The sequence below is a fragment of the Hylobates moloch genome, unplaced genomic scaffold (genome assembly GCF_009828535.3).
Source record: "Hylobates moloch isolate HMO894 unplaced genomic scaffold, HMol_V3 SCAFFOLD_18, whole genome shotgun sequence".
In the NCBI taxonomy this organism is placed as follows: Eukaryota; Metazoa; Chordata; class Mammalia; order Primates; family Hylobatidae; genus Hylobates; species Hylobates moloch.
Window position 1 is genome coordinate 58,341,857 of NW_026652293.1, and position 15,911 is coordinate 58,357,767.

A 15,911-nucleotide genomic window follows, 5' to 3' on the forward strand; every position below is an offset into this window, starting at 1 on the left:
ATATACCCAGTAATGGGATGGCTGGGTCAAATGGTATTTCTAGTTCTAGATCCCTGAGTAATCACCACACTGACTTCCACAATGGTTGAACTAGTTTACAGTCCCACCAACAGTGTAAAAGTGTTCCTATTTCTCCACATCCTCTCCAGCACCTGTTGTTTCCTGATTTTTTAATGATGGCCATTCTAACTGGTGTGAGATGGTATCTCATTGTGGTTTTGATTTGCATTTCTCTGATGGCCAGTGATGATGAGCATTTCTTCATGTGTTTTCTGGCTGCATAAATGTCTTCTTTTGAGAAGTGTCTGTTCATGTCCTTTGCCCACTTTTTGATGGGGTTGTTTGTTTTTTTCTTGTAAATTTGTTTGAGTTCATTGTAGATTCTGGATATTAGCCCTTTGTCAGATGAGTAGGTTGCAAAAATTTTCTCCCATTCTGTAGGTTGCCTGTTCACTCTGATGGTAGTTTCTTTTGCTGTGCAGAAGCTCTTTAGTTTAATGAGATCCCATTTGTCAATTTTGGCTTTTGTTGCCATTGCTTTTGGAGTTTTAGACATGAAGTCCTTGCCCATGCCTATGGCCTGAATGGTATTGCCTAGGTTTTCTTGTAGGATTTTAATGGTTTTAGGTCTAACATTTAAGTCTTTAATCCATCTTGAATTAATTTTTGTATAAGGTGTAAGGAAGGGATCCAGTTTCAGCTTTCTACATATGGCTAGCCAGTTTTCCCAGCACCATTTATTAAATAGGGAATCCTTTCCCCATTTCTTGTTTTTGTTATATTCTTATTTGTAAGTTATTCACTATCTCTAGATCAGAAAATTGTTCAGTTTTCAAGTTTTACTTCTCACATTTCAGTCACTTTGAAAACTTTTATTGTCCTTGTTTTGTTTGTATATTTGGTGTGAGTCAGGAAATTAATCTAATCTCATGTTTTTCCCCTTATGGCTTTTTTTTTTTCCTAGCTAGATTATTTTTCTAACTGATTTGATAGGTTACTTTTTGTATATCAACATTTCATCTACTTTTTTTTTTTTTTTTTTTTGAGACAGAGTCTTGCTCTGTTGCCCAGGCTGGAGTGCAGTGGCCTGATCTTGGCTCACTGCAACCTCTGCCTCCCAGGTTCAAGTGATTCTTCTGCCTCAGCCTCCCAGGTAGCTGGGATTACAGGCATGCACCACCACGCTCAGCTAATTTTTGTATTTTGAGTAGAGACGGGGTTTTACCATGTTAGTCAGGCTGGTCTGGAACTCCTGACGTCAGGTGATCTGCTCGCCTTGGCCTCCCAAAGTGCTGGGATTACAGGCGTGAACCACCGCGCCCAGCCTCATCTACATTTGGTACTGTTTCTGTTATTTCCATAATGTTATCTGTAAATTTCTATGTTCCAGTACTATGCTGCCTCAGTTACTAAAGCTTTATTATTAATTCTACTATTAGACTGTCCTTCATGGTATTTTTTTCCCAGAAATGTCTTGGCTATTCCTGACCTTTTATTCTTCTATATAAATTTTTAATCACCTTGACAAAGTCTGTCAAACAAACAAACAAAAAAACTGTTGAGATTCTGATTGAAGTTATTTTGAGTGTAAAGAATTGATGTCTTTGTTTTTTCTACTCAGTAATATTTTGCTCTATTGATCCCTTGATTGTAGGTTTGTTTTCTATTTTTAAACATTTCTGCTCTAATCTTTAGTATTATTCTACTTTGGATTTATAAAGTTTTACTTTTTCTAACTTCTTAATTTGGATACTTAATTTAGATAATATTTCTTGTTTTCTAGTATAAGCATTTTATGGCTGTATAAAGAGGATGTATGAGTACCTCTTTAGCTGCATCTCACAAGTTTTAATTTTAATATCTTAACATTTATTTCTTAATATTTTAAATTTTCTATCATTTCTTTTTTTGAAATATGAGTTATTTAGACATGTATTTCTTAATTTCCAAATTTATGGGGTTTCATGATTCATCTATTTCTACTCTAATTGTATTGTGATCATAGAATTTGGGCTATATGATGATAAATCATTTCAAATTTGTTGACTTACATTATGATCCAGTAGGTGGTTGATTTTCAAACTATGCCATATGTGCTTAAAATTATATGTATTCTCCACTTCTTGAGTTTTATATAATATGTTAAATCAAACTTTTAAATTGTGTTGTTAAAATCTGTATCCTTAATGTTTTTGTTTGTTTGTTTGCTAGTTTTGGTAGGAAAAGGTTGGCCTGATTAACTGAAATAAGTTTGTTAAAATGCCTCATTATCATACTAGATTTATTTTTTCTCCCTATGGTTCTTTCAGTTTTTGAAATATATATTGTATGTTTACACATTTGCATTCTATATTTAGAAACCATGTTGTTAAGTCCAAATTCCAAACTCTTCTGTCTTATTTTCCTGGCGAAATGAAAATTTAGTCACTATGTAGTGATTGTCTTTCTGTCCAGTGACTCTTTCTGCTTGAATATCTTTTTTCTGATATAAATATAGCTATAATATTTTTGTTTTCTTTAATAGTTGCCTGGTATATCTCTTTCCTGTACTTGCATCCTTGTTGTATCCTTGTGTTTCAGAAATTTGTCTTTTGAATACGGTATAACTGAAATTTCTTCCTAATTTTGCTGTCATTGTCCTTTTAGATAATTTAGTTCATTTATATTGATTATAATTAGTAATATGTTTCTATTTATTTCTGCCACTTTATTTTGTACTTTCTCTTTTGTTCTGACTTTTCTATTTATCTTTCTGTCTCCTCTTAGATGGGTTGCTTATATATTTATTTTTATTTCACCCCCACTCCCAACTGTTAGCTTGAAATTTATGCATTCTATATATCCTTTAGTCATTAGCATAAAAATTTTAAGATGCATACTTATCAAAGCATAAGTTTAATCCATCTATTTTTCTTCCCCCAGAAAACGCAAGTATCTTAAAACACTTTCGTTCTGGTCATTCCCTCTCCTGACCTCTACGCTGTTATTGTTGGGTAATTTAGTTCCATCTCACTTTTAATCCCATAAGAAATAATTATTGTTTTATGCAGTGTTTGTTTAGCTTTACTCACATATTACTTTTTTTGCTCATAATTTTTTCTTTCATCTGAGACCTTTCACTTGGGATCATAGTACTTCTTTTTTGAAGTCCTTTAGGATAATTTTTATTTGTGTTTATTGATTTTATTTGCCTAGCAATGTCTTTATGTTGCCTTTATTCTTGAAACATATTTTTACCAGATATAGAATTCCAAGTTGATGGTTATTTTTCCTTAGCACATTGAAAATATTGTATCATTTTCTTGGTTTAGATTTTATCGTCAAGAAGCCCATTCTTAGTTCAATGGTTTTCCAGCTTAAGTAATCTATCTCTAGTATCATTAGGATCTCCTCCTTGTCTTTGGCATTCTGCAGTTTCACTATGTTGGGTGTGTGTGTGTGTGTGTGTGTATCCACATGTGGGTGCTCATATGTATATATATATGAACATATGTTCATTCTGCTTAGAATTGTTGAACTTTATGAAACTGAAGATTTATGTCTGGAAAATTATTCTCAGTCATTATGGTCCCCATTTCTCTCTTCTTCCAGACTCTTGATTTGTTTTGTCTGATTTATTACTTTATTCTTTGTAATAGTTAACCTGTCTTTTATTTTTTCAGATCTACCTGAATAAAAATAAGATTACTGTTTGGGAAAGTGAAAGAGGAAATGAATATTGTATGGGCAACCTATTAAAATCAACCACAACTATCCTTTATTTTAAACTTTTTCTCATGTTTTTAATCCCTCTCGTATAAACACATAGTTTGTTTGGCCTCTGATACTTTGGAAGATTCATGCATTATTATATTTCTTCAAGACTTAATACATTATATTTCAACCTGTATTTTGTGAGCTGTGCGTTTTAGATAGCATCTATTGACTCCCCATTGCAAAATGAAGATATTAGAATATAATTCATGAATTTACCTTTTATCTGATGTCTCCTACTCCCAGATTTCCATTGTTTATGTTATAATTTTTGTTCTTCTTACGGATAATTTTATACTTTTTAATAATATATTTACACTTCTGTTATTTTATATTTATCAGCCTTAACCAGTGTCTGTTGACCTCTGTATCTGAAAGATGAGGAAAGCAAATCACTTATGCTACCTACATTCCATCTACCTCCCTTTCCTCCCATCTTGATTTTTTTTTAGTACTTGCACTATTACTTTGATACTCATATTTAGATTTTATTTACTACCTAAATATAAGTGTAGAAATAAAATTTTGTTCTGTGTTCATAAGTCCCTTCATTGTTTTGACTTAGTTCTGTATTTAAATGAGTTTAATGCTGTTATTATTATTTTCTTTATTTACAAGTTGTCTTTATTTTATGTCTGTTGGTGGGATTTATTGTCATGTGCCTTTTATAAGAAAGTATTATGGGTGATATTTTTCTTGAATTTTGCATGTTTTGAAATGTTTGTTATCTTTATGCTTAAATGAAAACTTGACTCTATATAAAATTCTTAAGCTATTCTTTTTATTTCCCTTAGGAAATGTTCTGGCATTTGAATGTTGCTGTGGAGAAGTGTGAGGTTAACTTGATGTTTTTTACTTGTCTGATATGAAAAAAGTAGCTCATTTAATTTTTTTTTACGGTTTGATTAGTAATGAGTTTGAGCACCCTTTCTTGTTTATTGGATGTTTGTTGGTAATGATGAGAGCATGAATATGTAAGTCACTCCAAAGTCAATGCTGAGGTTGGGGTTAGCATATACTCTCTTGAAGGAGTTGGCAAATGATGGCCTATCGGCCAAATCTGGCCTGCCACCTGTTTTTGTATGTCTACAAGCTAAGAATGGTTTTTATACATGAAAATTCACAACCACTTTAGTGATAGGTAACACCAACTTTGAATCCCAGTTAAGTGAGATGTTATCTTCCCCAAAAGAACACTATTTTTCTCATAGGCCTGTATTACAAAAAAACATACTTAATTATTATTACCACTTATTGACTTCCATCAATAAAACATTTGTGGCAATTTGTTTTGTCTTTTGTTATATGGTGCCTATGTAATAGCCTCAGTTTTGCCTTTTGACTCACAAAGTCTGAAATATTTACTCTTTGGCTCTTTTTATTTTATTGTATTTTATTTTTTGAGATGGAGTCTCACTCTATTGCCCAGGCTGGAGTGCAGTGGCATGATCTCAGCTCACTGCAACCTCTGCCTCCTGGGTTCCAGCGATTTGCCTGCCTCAGCCTCTTAAGTAGCTGGGATTACAGCCACTCCTGGCTAATTTTTGTATTTTTAGTAGAGGCGGGGTTTTGCCATCTTGCCCAAGCTGGTCTCGAACTCCTGGCATCAAGTGATCCACCCACCTTGGCCTCCCAAAGTGCTGGGATTACAGACGTGAGCCACTGCACCTGGCCTTGTTGGCTCTTTTTCTTGCTTTATTGCAAATCCAGAATGGATTTGATTTAGGGATTTTTTTTTTTTAATCCAGTGCAATCTATTTCCCTTAGGGTCTGTTTCTTCATCTTATCTCCAGTTATGGTCAAAGTTGTATCCTTCAGTTATTGGCTGCAGTGAATGATCCTTCTGTGGCCTTTCTTGGTATTCTTTGGGTCATGACTAGGACTCTTTCTGCACCCTGAGTCTCGTCAATAGGTAGACTGTCCTACATTGATGTTATAGTTGTCAGCTTCATACCTGCTGTGTAGATTTCTGGCTTTTTTTTTTTTTGAGGCAGAGGCAGGAATCTAATAAGCTTCTTTAGAGTTCCTGCAAATATTAGAAATTTAATAAATACAAATCAAATTGCTTTGAAGTCAGATTTCTCTCATAAAAGAATTTCAGAGTTGGTTGCAAGAGCTTTTGACAGCAAACAACCAGAGCTATCAGAATACTAAAGCATCCAGAGAGGTTTTTTTTCCATTAATTTTTTTTTATTTTATTATTATTATACTTTAAGTTTTAGGGTATATGTGCACAACGTGCAGGTTTGTTATATATGTATACATGTGCCATGTTGGTGTGCTGCACCCATTAACTCGTCATTTAGCATTAGGTATATCTCCTAATGCTGTCCACATGTGTGTTTATAGCGGCACTATTCACAATAGCAAAGACTTGGAACCAACCTAAATGTCCAACGATAGACAGGATTAAGAAAATGTGGCACATATCCAGGCTTGCTTAGGTAAATAAAGCAGCCAGGAAGCTCGAACTGGGTGGAGCCCACCACAGCTCAAGAAAGCCTGCCTGCCTCTGTAGGCTCCACCTCTGGGGGCAGGGCACAAACAAAAAGACAGCAGGAACCTCTGCAGACCTAAATGTCCCTGTCTGACAGCTTTGAAGAGAGTACTGGTTCTCCCAGCACGCAGCTGGAGATCTGAGAACGGGCAGACTGCCTCCTAAAGTGGGTCCCTGACCCCCGAGCAGCCTAACTGGGAGGCACCCCCCAGTAGGGACAGACTGACACCTCACTCGGCCAGGTACTCCTCTGAGACAAAACTTCCAGAGGAACGATCAGACAGCTGAATTTGCGGTCTCACGAAAATCCGCTGTTCTGCAGCCACCGCTGCTGACACCCAGCAAAACAGGGTCTGGAGTGGAACTCTAGCAAACTCCAATAGACCTGCAGCTGAGGGTCCTATCTGTTAGAAGGAAAACTAACAAACAGAAAGGACACCCACACCAAAAACCCATCTGTACATCACCATCATCAAAGACCAAAAGTAGAAAAACCTACAAAAATGGGGAGAAAACAGAGCAGAAAAACTGGAAACTCTAAAAAGCAGAGCACCTCTCCTCCTCCAAAGGAACGCAGTTCCTCAACAGCTACGGAACAAAGCTGGATGGAGAATGACTTTGATGAGTTGAGAGAAGAAGGCTTCAGACGATCAAACTACTCCAAGCTACGGGAGGAAATTCAAACCAATGGCAAAGAAGTTAAAAACATTGAAAAAAAAATAGATGAACGTATAACTAAGATAACCAATGCAGAGAAGGGCTTAAAGGAGCTGATGGAGCTGAAAGCCAAGTTTTGAGAACTACATGAAGATTGCAGAAGCCTCGGTAGCCAATGCAATCAACTGGAAGAAAGGGTATCAGTGATGGAAGATGAAATGAATGAAATGAAGCGAGAAGGGAAGTTTAGAAAAAAAAGAATAAAAAGAAATGAACAAAGCCTCCAAGAAATATGGGACTATGTGAAAAGACCAAACCTACGTCTGATTGGTGTACCTGAAAGTGACGGGGAGAATGGAACCAAGTTGAAAGACACTCTGCAAGATATTATCCAGGAGAACTTCCCCAATCTAGCAAGGCAGGCCAACATTCAGATTCAGGAAATACAGAGAACGCCACAAAGATACTCCTCAAAAAGAGCAACTCCAAGACACATAATTGTCAGATTCACCAAAGTTGAAATGAAGGAAAAAATGTTAAGGGTGGCCAGAGAGAAAGGTCGGGTTACCCACAAAGGGAAGCCCATCAGACTAACAGTGGATCCCTTGGCAGAAACTCTACAAGCCAGAACAGAGTGGGGGCCAATATTCAACATTGTTAAAGAAAAGAATTTTCAACCCAGAATTTCATATCCAGCCAAACTAAGCTTTATAAGTGAAGGAGAAATAAAATACTTTACAGACAAGCAAATGCTGAGTGATTTTGCAACCACCAGACCTGCCCTAAAAGAGCTCCTGAAGGAAGCACTAAACATGGAAAGGAACAACCGGTACCAGCCACTGCAAAAACATGCCAAATTGTAAAGACCATCAAGGCTAGGAAGAAACTTCATCAACTAACGAGCAAAATAACCAACTAACATCATAATGACAGGATCAAATTCACACATAACAATATTAACTTTAAATGTAAATGGGCTAAATGCTCCAATTAAAAGACACAGACTGGCAAATTGGATAAGGAGTCAAGATCCATCAGTGTGCTGTATTCAGGAAACCCATCTCACGTGCAGAGACACACATAGATTCAAAATAAAGGGATGGAGGAAGATCTACCAAGCAAATGGAAAACAAAAAAAGGCAGGGGTTGCAATCCTAGTCTCTGATAAAATAGACTTTAAACCAACAAAGATCAAAAGAGACAAGGCCATTACACAATGGTAAAGGGATCAATTCAACAAGAAGAGCTAACTATCCTAAATATATATGCACCCAACACAGGAGCACCCAGATTCATAAAGCAAGTCCTGAGTGACCTACAAAGAGACTTAAACTCCCACACAATAATAATGGGAGATTTTAACACCCCACTGTCAACATTAGACAGATCAACGAGACAGAAAGTTAACAAGGATACCCAGGAATCGAACTCAGCTCTGCACCAAGTGGACCTAATAGACATCTACAGAACTCTCCACCCCAAATCAACAGAATATACATTTTTTTCAGCACCACACCACACCTATTCCAAAATTGACCACATAGTTGGAAGTAAAGCTCTCCTCAGCAAATGTAAAAGAACAGAAATTATAACAAACTGTCTCTCAGACCACAGTGCAATGACACTAGAACTCAGGATTAAGAAACTCACTCAAAACTGCTCAACTACATGGAAACTGAACAACCTGCTCCTCAATGACTACTGGATACATAACGAAATGAAGGCAGAAATAAAGATGTTCTTTGAAACCAACGAGGACAAAGACACAACATACCAGAATCTCTGGGACACATTCAAAGCAGTGTGTAGAGGGAAATTTATAGCACTAAATGCCCACAAGAGAAAGCAGGAAAGATCCAAAATTGACACCCTAACATCACAATTAAAAGAACTAGAAAAGCAAGAGCAAACACATTCAAAAGCTAGCAGAAGGCAAGAAATAACTAAAATCAGAGCAGAACTGAAGGAAATAGAGACACAAAAAAACCTTCAAAAAATTAATGAATCCAGGAGCTGGTTTTTTGAAAAGATCAACAAAATTGATAGACTGCTAGCAAGACTAATAAAGAAGAAAAGAGATAAGAATCAAGTAGATGCAATAAAAAATGATAAAGGGGATATCACCACCGATCCCACAGAAATACAATCTACCATCAGAGAATACTACAACCACCTCTATGCAAATAAACTAGAAAATCTAGAAGAAATGGATAAATTCCTCGACAAATACACCCTCCCAAGACTAAACCAAGAAGAAGTTGAATCTCTGAATTGACCAATAACAGGCTCTGAAATTGAGGCAATAATCAATAGCTTACCAACCAAAAAGAGTCCAGGACCTGATGGATTCACAGCCGAATTCTACCAGAGGTACAAGGAGGAACTGGTACCATTCCTTCTGAAACTATTCCAATCGGTAGAAAAAGAGGGAATCCTCCCTAACACATTTTATGAGGCCAGCATCATCCTGATACCAAAGCCTGGCAGAGACACAACCAAAAAAGAGAATTTTAGACCAATATCCTTGATGAACATTGATGCAAAAATCCTCAATAAAATACTGGCAAACCGAATCCAGCAGCACATCAAAAAGCTTATCCACCATGATCAAGTGGGCTTCATCCCTGGGATGCAAGGCTGGTTCAATATATGCAAATCAATAAATGTAATCCAGCATATAAACAGAACCAAAGACAAAAACCACATGATTATCTCAATAGATGCAGAAAAGGCCTTTGACAAAATTCAACAACCCTTCATGCTAAAAACTGTCAATAAATTAGATATTGATGGGACGTATCTCAAAATAATATGAGCTATCTATAACAAACACACAGCCAATATCATACTGAATGGGCAAAAACTGGAAGCATTCCCTTTGAAAACTGGCACAAGACAGGGATGCCCTCTCTCACCGCTCCTATTCAACATAGTGTTGGAAGTTCTGGCCAGGGCAATCAGGCAGGAGAAGGAAATAAAGGGTATTCAATTAGGAAAAGAGGAAGTCAAATTGTCTCTGTTTGTGGATGACATGATTGTATATCTAGAAAACCCCATCGTCTCAGCCCAAAATCTCCTTAAGCTGATAAGCAACTTCAGCAAAGTCTCAGGATACAAAATCAATGTACAAAAATCACAAGCATTCTTATACACCAATCACAGACAAACAGAGAGCCAAATCATGAGTGAACTCCCATTCACAATTGCTTCAAAGAGAATAAAATACCTAGGAATCCAACTTACAAGGGATGTGAAGGACCTCTTCAAGGAGAACTACAAACCACTGCTCAATGAAATAAAAGAGGATACAAACAAATGGAAGAACAGTCCATGCCCATGGGTTGGAAGAATCAATATCGTGAAAATGGCCATACTGCCCAAGGTAATTTATAGATTCAATGCCATCCCCATCAAGCTACCAATGACTTTCTTCACAGAATTGGAAAAAACTACTTTAAAGTTCATATGGAACCAAAAAAGAGCCTGCATGGCCAAGTCAATCCTAAGCCAAAAGAACAAAGCTGGAGGCATCATGCTACCTGACTTCAAACTATACTACAAGGCTACAGTAATCAAAACAGCATGGTACTGGTACCACAACAGAGACATAGATCAATGGAACAGAACAGAGCCCTCAGAAATGATGCCGCATATCTACAACTATCTGATCTTTGACAAACCTGACAAAAACAAGAAATGGGGAAAGGATTCCCTATTTAATAAATGGTGCTGGGAAAACTGGCTAGCCATATGTAGAAAGCTGAAACTGGATCCCTTCCTTACACCTTATACAAAATTAATTCAACATGGATTAAAGACTTAAATGTTAGACCTAAAACCATTAAAATCCTACAAGAAAGCCTAGACAATACCATTCAGGACATAGGCGTGGGCAAGGACTTCATGTCTAAAACACCAAAAGCAATGGCAACAAAAGCCAAAATTGACAAATGGGATTTAATTAAACTAAAGAGCTTCTGCACAGCAAAAGAAACTACCATCAGAGTGAACAGGCAACCTACAGAATGGGAGAAAATTTTTGCAACCTATTCATCTGACAAAGGGCTAATATCCAGAATCTACAATGAACTCAAACAAATTTACAAGAAAAAATCAAACAACCGTATTAAAAAGTGGGCAAAGGATATGAACAGACACTTCTCAAAAGAAGACATTTATGCAGCCAACAGACACATGAAAAAATGCTCATCATCACTGGCCATCAGAGAAATGCAAATCAAAACCACAATGAGATACCATCTCACACCAGTTAGAATGGCGATCATTAAAAAGTCAGGAAACAACAGGTGCTGGAGAGGATGTGGAGAAATAGGAACGCTTTTACACTGTTGGTGGGACTGTAAATTAGTTCAATCATTGTGGAAGACAGTGTGGCGATTCCTCAAGTATCTAGAACTAGAAATACCATTTGACCCAGCCATCCCATTACTGGGCATATATCCAAAGGACTATAAAGCATGCTGCTATAATATAAAGACACATGCACATGTATGTTTATTGCAGCACTATTCACAATGGCAAAGACTTGGAACCAACCCAAATGTCCATCAATGATAGACTGGATTAAGAAAATGTGGCGCATATACACCATGGAATACTATGCAGCCATAAAAAAGGATGAGTTCATGTCCTTTGTAGGGACATGGATGAAGCTGGAAACCATCATTCGGAGCAAACTATTGCAAGGACAGAAAACCAAACACCGCATGTTCTCACTCATAGGTGGGAACTGAGCAATGAGAACACTTGGACACAGGGTGGGGAACATCACACACTGGGGCCTGTCGTGGGCGGTGGGGAGGAGGGAGGGATAGCATTAGGAGATATACGTAATGTAAATGATGAGTTAACGGGTGCAGCTCACCAACATGGCACATGTATACATATGTAACAAACCTGTACGTTGTGCACATGTACCCTAGAACTTAAAAGTATAATAATAAATAAATAAATAAGAAAAGCAATGGGACAAGAGCACGGGCTGCAAAGCGAGCGCTTCGTGTCATCAGCCTAGACAGAGCCATGGATTAAATCTGGGAGAGGGAATATAAAGTAGCAAGAGAAGAGGGCTGAAGGGATTCCAGGCAACACCAGCCTTGAGGGAGGGAAGAAGAGGTGCCAATGAATGAGACCTAAAAAGGAGTAGTTGGAGAATTCAAGAGAAAGCCAGGATGGAGTCTAGTCACAGAAGCCTAGGGGAGAAAGCAGGAGGAAGCAATGAGCTCCGTCAAAAGCTGCAGAGGATACAGGTGCAGGGAGTGAGGCTTGATTATGGAAAACAGAAGGTCGCTTGTGATTTCTAATGAAGACTCCAGAAGAGGGGACAGTAAACAAAAGGAGAAAGGAGCTAGAGGGCTGCAAGGGTCTCCTCCCAACTTGCAACAAACAGGTAGGATTGAGTGTTGGGTGGTTTGTGTAGTTAAGATGGAAGGGAGCATTAATAAAGAGGGCTGGAGAATGGAAAGCTGAATCCACAGGGGCAGGGGCAGGGGCAGCTGGGCTCAGAACTGGAAGGCAAAGGTAGGTAAGGGAGTAGACAGTGGGTGGGATTTATAGAACTTTGTATAGGGGAAGACCAGGAAGCTGAAACTGCTCATACCTAATAGCACGTGAAGGTAATCTCCCCAGAGAGGAGGAAAGGCGGTGAGGAAATGAAAAGATTTGAGAAGAGTGATAAAAGCCTTCAGAAAGGATGGAAGCTTCCAAGCGTTTTATCCAAAGCACTGTTAAGATAATGTTGTTTTGCCCTGGTAATAAGGTTTAGACTTTTCATTATGTGCTTTCAGTTGGAAAATGACATCCTCCTGCCAAGTTATTTCTCCCTGGCAAGTGATTCTATTACCAAGGTTTGCGGAAATGTTCCTAATGACCCCAAAGACAAGGAAACAAATGATGTGACTGTCTTTAAATCCCAACAGAAACACGCCTACAGATCGTGTAAGCCACTGAGTTCCTGGATTGATGATCTCATCCAGCGACTGAATTTCTTCAAAACTTGGACCAAAGTGGCTTACACTGCAATACAGCGTCGGTATGGATGAAAGCTGCTTTACATTTCTCCCTCATTTTTGCTTAAAGCCCAAAGTTTATGACATCATTTCCCATGCTTGGTCTCCTTAGGTTCTCACAGTAACGTGTGAATTAAGCAAGGGAGGGATTCTTATCTTCTGTTTGAGCTGAGAAAGTGAGGACCTAAGATGTTGAGTCCTGAGTAAGCTCCCTCCACTCCAGGAGACAGTTATGACTACAACATAGTACATTTCTTTTTCCTAAGAAATGCACAGGGTGAAATGTGAAAGGAAATAATTAGTTACATGTAATTTTTTTTTTGAGACAAGAGTCTCGCTCTGTCACCCAGGCTGGAGTGCAGTGGCATGATCTTGGCTCACTGCAACCTCTGCCTCCTGGGTTCAAGCAATTCTCCTGCCTCAGCCTCCGTAGTAGCTGGGATTACAGGCACCTGCCACCATACCCAGCTCATTTTTTGTATTTTTAGTAGAGAAGGGGTTTCACCATATTGGCCAGGCTGGTTTTGAACTCCTAACCTCAAGTGATCCATCTGCCTTGGCCTCCCGAAGTGCAGGGATTACAGGCATGAGCCACTGTGCCCAGCCACGTGTAATTTTTAAATGTGCTTTTAGTTATAATAAAAATAGCTGGAGAAGCGTTAGAGTAGCAACATCTAGCAAGTGCCTCACAGGATGTGGAGCATTTCTCTAGGAGCTTTACTCACAGCAGCCCACTCAGTTCTCACAGCAGCCCTGTGATGTGAAGTAGGTGCTATCATTATCATCATCCCCATTTTAGAGATGAGGAAACTGAGTCCAAGGACATGAAGTGCCCAAGGCTTCACAACTAGAACATGGAAATATTGAGATTCAAACCCAGAACTGATTCCAAAGTCTGTGCCAGGCTGCCTCCTATTCCATTTAACTCTAAGTGTAGCAACAGCACTGCAGACATCTGACCCACATTTCTTTATATCCTTTGGGAGAAGTCTGTGCCTCAAAAACAACAGACAAGATTCTGCGAGGCGCAGGCAGGATTCCCACTATAATAATGACATCTCTTGTTACCCAAATCTGTTACCTTCCAGCCTTTGTGGTCCCCCTTTTCCCTCATGAGCTTAAAACCATAGCTGGCTTCCATTCAAGGGCCTGATAAAAGTCCTGCGTTGGGGGAATTGAAATGAAAAGTAAAAGAAGGGCGCTGGGAGGGGAGGGACTGGAGGAAATGGCCCACGTCACCCAAAGGTGTGCAATTATTATGCCCTTAACCCCCCAACCTGTGGTCTGCCTTCCACCAGGTGTATGAGATTTGTCACAGTTTGGAAGCAGTCTATTCCATCATCTAGCCAAAAGTGCAAACACCCTGAGGATTCAGAGAACAATTTCTTTGAAGGGTTTCCTTCAAGATACTGGCTCCCAGCTTTCTTCTTTCCACAAGGTGAGCATTAGAACCAAGGTCAGCTCCAGCCCTGGCCCAGGCAAGTTTGCACTCAGTCCCTCCGTCACTCACGCTTTCCTCCTCCCCTTTAGGATGACAACACCTGCGCCTCCACAGGTGCCTGGGTCTCTAGTGTGCACTAGAGCAGTCTCTTCTCCCTCCTCACCCACTTCCTTCTCTCACCCCAACCTCCTCACATGCCAAATCCACCTACCCGTATCAGATTTCACCTGCGCCTTGGCAGGTCACTGTATCATCTCTCTGCCATTGCTTCTATGATGTCAAAGGTCAACACTAGCACCCAGCCCCTCCAAAGGCCATGACAAAGGGGTGGAGATGGGCAACTTCACAAGATTGACTCTGAGCATCAGCCATTCATTCATTTATTTCTGTAACAAGACTTGATGACTGAATGCTGGGACCTAGGCCCTACCTGCTCAGCACAAACATCCAGCAGGGAAGGCAGACATGAACTGGAGTGCATTCCAATGATGTGTGGTTGTGGGGTGGAAAGAGAGTTGTAAAGGGGCAACACTGGGCTGTGAGCTCCATGAAGGCAAGAACCAGGTCTGTTTTAACTTCTGTGGTGCCCCTAGCACCTGATACAGGCCCCAGCACACACACACAAAAAGCTCTCAATAAATATTTGAAGAATGAATGAATGGCATTCTGAATAGAATATATGAATGGATCAGTACTTGTGGAGCATAAAACAGAGGGACCTTCACTAAGAACCAGGCAAGCCCACTAAGGAAACAACGTCTAGGATGAGTCTGGAAGCTTGCTACCAGTGAAGTATTATCCAGGTGCAGACAGAGGAAGAAGAGAATAATTCGTGGAGCTTACATGGTACTTACTGGGTGTCATGCACTGTTCTGAGGATTTTGTATAAATTAAGTCATTTAATTCTGATGACAATCTTATGAGGTTTTTACTGTAACTATCCCTGTTTTCAGAGAGAAAACCTTAGCACAGAGAAGTTAAGAAATTTGCCCCAAGTCATATCACTAGCAAAAAGTTGAGAGTCTCATCCAAGGTCACTCTACTACTAAGTGGAATGATTCTTTGGGGGGGCGGGGGTGAAAAAAACTAATAGGCGACTGAGTCAAGATTTGAACTCAGCCTGACTTAAAAAGTTAAGTGTTTCAATGACTGGACTAAGTGGGGACAGCATTCTTACTAGAGAAAACACCATTCACACTAGGAGGAACCAAATGTTCATTATGGCCAAAACAAAAGACCCCAAAAGGGAGAATGGTGCAGCTGCAAATTTGGGCACGGCTGGCCCCCGGGGCTGTGTAAGACACATTGAGGGAGTTGACTCCATCCTGTGGCAGCACAAACCACTGAAGTGTTCCAGGCCAGAGAGGTCATGATCCAGCAGCTATAGGAAGGAAGAAGGGCAGGGGTACATTGGAGAAGAACAAGACTGGGTCCTGGTCATTTAAGGAGTCTGCAAATTAGCCAGGTGTGGTGGTGCACACCTGTAGTCCCAGCTACTCAGGAGGCTGAGGCAGGAGGATTGCTTGAGCCCAGG

General features: G+C 39.4%; 1 protein-coding gene across 2 annotated transcripts in view; it reads left to right on the forward strand.

Annotated features, from left to right (window-relative positions):
- DNAH14 (dynein axonemal heavy chain 14) overlaps positions 1-15,911 on the forward strand; it is a 40,888-nt gene that overhangs the window by 17,638 nt on the left and 7,339 nt on the right. The window contains exons 1-3 of one of the 2 annotated variants that reach the window (XM_058430940.1): positions 12,739-12,757; positions 12,847-12,959; positions 14,235-14,374. The gene's annotated coding sequence lies outside the window, so the exon portion shown is untranslated. Of the gene's footprint in view, positions 1-12,738; positions 12,758-12,846; positions 12,960-14,234; positions 14,375-15,911 lie in introns of those variants that run through there. The other variant, XM_032136522.2, reaches the window with a different exon arrangement.